This window comes from Mustela lutreola, chromosome 3, assembly GCF_030435805.1.
Source record: "Mustela lutreola isolate mMusLut2 chromosome 3, mMusLut2.pri, whole genome shotgun sequence".
In the NCBI taxonomy this organism is placed as follows: Eukaryota; Metazoa; Chordata; class Mammalia; order Carnivora; family Mustelidae; genus Mustela; species Mustela lutreola.
Window position 1 is genome coordinate 102,301,055 of NC_081292.1, and position 4,123 is coordinate 102,305,177.

General features: G+C 34.9%; 1 pseudogene; it reads left to right on the top strand.

Annotated features, from left to right (window-relative positions):
• The first annotated feature begins 450 nt into the window (after positions 1–450).
• LOC131827901 (small ribosomal subunit protein eS27-like) lies at positions 451–708 on the top strand (annotated as a pseudogene).
• The last annotated feature ends 3,415 nt before the right edge of the window (positions 709–4,123 follow it).

A 4,123-nucleotide genomic window follows, 5' to 3' on the forward strand; every position in this document is an offset into this window, starting at 1 on the left:
TGCTAGTGTGTTCTTATTTTCTAGTTTCTTAAGGTAAACATTTAGATTTTTGGTTTGAAACCTTGTTCTCTTTTAATGTAAGCATTTATAGTCATAAATGACTCTTACCAGAACAGCTTTCACTGCATCCCATAAGTTTTATTATGCTGTGTTTTCATATTCGTTTGTCTCAAGATATTTTCTAAATTCCTTATGACACCTTTGAACCATTGAAGAAATACCGTTTAATTTCCAAACCCTTTTAGACCTTCAGTTTTCCTTCTGCTATCAATTTCTAATTTAATTCCTTGTGATTGAAAAGACTTTTTTTTCCAAAATTTTTAAATGTATTAAGAATTGTGTCTACACCCATGGTCTATCATAGAGAACAATCTACTGTTGTTGAGTTCAGTATTTCATAAATGTCTTTTGGGTCCATATTTTCCAGCAGTGATTACCTTCCTAAAATACATGCCTTTTGTGAAGGACCTCTTCCACCTGTCCCCAGAAAAGAGCAAGAAGAAGAAGAAATGCCTGCTGCAGAGCCCCAACCCCTACTTCATGGATGTGAAGTGACCAGGATGCTACAAAATCACCACCATCATTAGGCATGCAGAAATGGTGGTTTTGTGTGTTGGCTGTTCCATTTTCCTTTTCCAGACTACAGGACAAAAAGCTAGGCTCACAGAAGGATGCTCCTTCAGATGGAAACAGCACTTGCACTGGTGAATCAAAATGAGTGGGAAACTATCCCAATAAATAGATTTTGGATTTTTAAAAAATGTCTTTTAGGTCTAGCTTATTAGTAGTGTCATAGATATCTTCTATTTCTTTATTGACCTTCCATGTTGTTCTATCCATTATTTAAAGTAGACATAGGAGTCTTCCACTATTATTGTAGAGCATCCTATATCTACCTTTAGTTGTGCCAATGTTGGCTTCAGATTATATAGGAACTCAGGTGTTTGGGGCATATGGGTATATAATTGTATCTTTTGAATAAATAACACTTCCATCATTATGTAATCTCTGAATTTGTAATTTATAATATATTTTACTAACACTTCATTTTTAAAGTGTTAATATAATGACTCCTGTTCTTGTTTGGTTACAATTTGTGTGAAGTATCTTTTCCTCTTATTTCATTTGGAGCACAGGTTTTTCCTTAGATCAAAAGTAAGTTTCTTGTAGATATTATATAGTTGGGTACTGTGTTTTTTCCTATCCATTCTGCTAATCTGTATTAATTGGAGAGCTTAATCTGCTTAAACTTAAAGTAATTAATGATAGGAAAGGACTTGCTCCTTTGGGTTTTGTTTGTTTGTTTGTTTGTGACTTATAGCTTTTTTGTCCCTCCTTTTTTCTGGTTTTACCTTCCTTGTATTAATATTATTTCTGTTATATATTCTCTACATACTTTTCTTAGCAATTGCCAAGGGATTACATGAAACATCCTAAAGTTATAACAACCTATGTTAATTGATAACAACTTAATTTCAATCACATTAAGTAATGTTTACCTTTTACATTCCTGCTTCTTCCCCCACTTCATTATTTATGTCATTATTTAGTTGTATCTTTATATATATGTACCCATTAACATAGATCTAAAATCATTTCATATATTTTTGTCTCTTAAATTCTATGAAAGAATAAAAGTGTAGTTAAAAAATATAATAATACAGTTTTAAAATTGTTTCATATATTTACATCTATCAGGAACTGTCTACTATTTTGTTTTTTTTCCAACCTGAAGGACTCGCTTTGATGGAAACCAGTAATTTTATTTATCTGGGAAAGTCTTAAGTTACTCATCATTTTGAAGGACACTTTTGCTAGATATGGAATTATTTTTTTTTTGTTACTTTTTTCTCTTAGCACTTTAAGTATTTTATCCCACTTCATTCTATCTGCAAGATTACTGCTGAGAAGACAGCTTATTATCTTATAGAGCTTCCTTTGCATATGACAAAACATTTTTCTCTCAGGACATCCAAGATTCTCTCTTATGACTTTGAACAATTTGATCATAATATCTCAGTGCAAATATCCTTGTTTTTTTTTTTCTGCTTACATTTTATTAGCCTCTTTTTGTATTTTTGTAAAATTTTCAGCCACTATTTCTTCAAGTAAATTTCTGCCCCTTTCATGCTCTCTTTCTAGGACATAGATGGGGGTCTACTTGATGATGCCCCATACAAGTCTTCTGTTGACTTCATTTTTGTTTTCTTTTTGCTCTTCAGACTCAATGATTTCAAATGATTTGAATTCATTTCCCTGATTTTTTTATGCTAAGAACTCTAGGCTGCTGTTGAACCCCTCTACTAAATTTTTCAATTCAGTTGTTATGCTTTTCATCTTCAAAATCTTGGTTTGATTCATTTAAAAATAATTAATGTCTCTTTGCTTTTATTCTCACTTGGTTAATAATATTGTGTTTTATTTATTTATTTTTATTTATTTTTGAGAGAGAGAGAGAATTGGTACAGGGACAGAGAGAGAGAGAATCCTTAGGCAGACTCTCCCACTGATCATGGAACCCCATATGGGGTTTGATCCCAGGACCCTGAGATCATGACTTGATCCAAAATTAAGAGCCAACCTCTTAACTGACTGATCCAGACAGGTACCCCCGTATATTGAGTTTTAATATGTTTAGTTTCCTTACTTTTTCTTTTACCCCATTAAGCATATTTAAGGAAGATTTTTTTTTTAAAGATTTTATTTTTTTATTTGACAGATAGATCACAAATAGGCAGAGTAGCAGGCAGAGAGAAGGAGGAGCAGGCTCCTTACTGAGCAGAGAGCCCAATGCAGGGCTCGATCCCAGGACCCTGGGACCATGACCTGAGTTGAAGGCAGAGGATCAACCCTCTGAGCCACCCAGGCGCCCCAAGGAAGTTTTTCAAATTCCTTATTAAGTAAGTGAGAAGGCTGAATTTTCTTAGGTCAGTTTCTGATTTATTTCATTTGTATAATTGAGTGCTATTTCCCAGTTTATTTGTATGTTTTATATTTTGTTGAAAATTGGGCATTTGAAAAATAAGAATGCTTCTCAATCTTTGCAGTCTGGCATTCACTAATCAGCTTGGAGTGAACATGCAGGGTCTTTTCAAATAATTGTGCAGGATGTATCTTCCCTGAATCTGTGGCTGCGTGTGTTTTGTTTTGTTTTGTTTTGTTTTTCTTTCCCTCCCAGTTCCCTGGTATACATTGCTATTTTTAAATGTCCTAATTTTCCTCACAATATTGGTTTTCTTCTCAGAGTCTCAGGTGTGTTGTTGTATCCCTTTCTTAGCATCTCGTGTTCCAGGCAAGCATGGATACACAGTTCCCTGAATCAGTATCCTACCTCAGTACCTTTCATTGTTTTTAGTGGCCTCCATTCTGATATTCAAACTGCCACTGTCTTTATCAGTCCTTTTTAAGTTAGGAAAGAGAGAAACCAGTCTCTTTGGCCATTCATAAATAAGCCAGAATGGGGGTGCTTGGGTAGCTTAGATGGTTAAGCAACTGCCTTCAGCTCAGGGTGTGATCTTGAGGTCCTGGAATCAAGCCCTGCATCAGGCTCCCTGGTCTGTGAAGAGTCTGCTTGTCCCTCTCCCTCTGCCTCTCCCCTTGCCTTTGTTCTCTCTCTTTCTCTCAAATAAATAAATAAAATCTTAAAAAACAAGCAAACAAATAAACAAAAAAGCCAGAATGTGCAAGCACATTTCATTTCTCTATTTTCATCCTAAGGGCAGAGCCTGGGACTGTGACCCTACCAAGATTTACTGGGCCTGGGGTGACGCTAAAGATAGCAAAAATGCCACAGTTTCCAGTTGTGTTGAATGTGGCTTTATCATGTTTAAGCAATCACTTAGGTGTTGCTGCTTCTTGACTGATATCTAGTGTTCCCACAAAGTTACTTGGGTCTTTATATTGTTTGCTTGTTTGTTTTCATGGAGAAATGAGGGCCTGGAGCTTCCTAGCCCATCATTTTTCTGAGGTCCTATAGTGATACATTTAGATTCTTTTTTCATCTCCTTTCATGAATATTCTACAGATTTTTTTTCCAGTTACCACAGGGATTACATACAATATCGCAAAGTTAAAACTATCTAATTTGAATTGACACTGACTTAAGTGTAACCTCATACAAAAA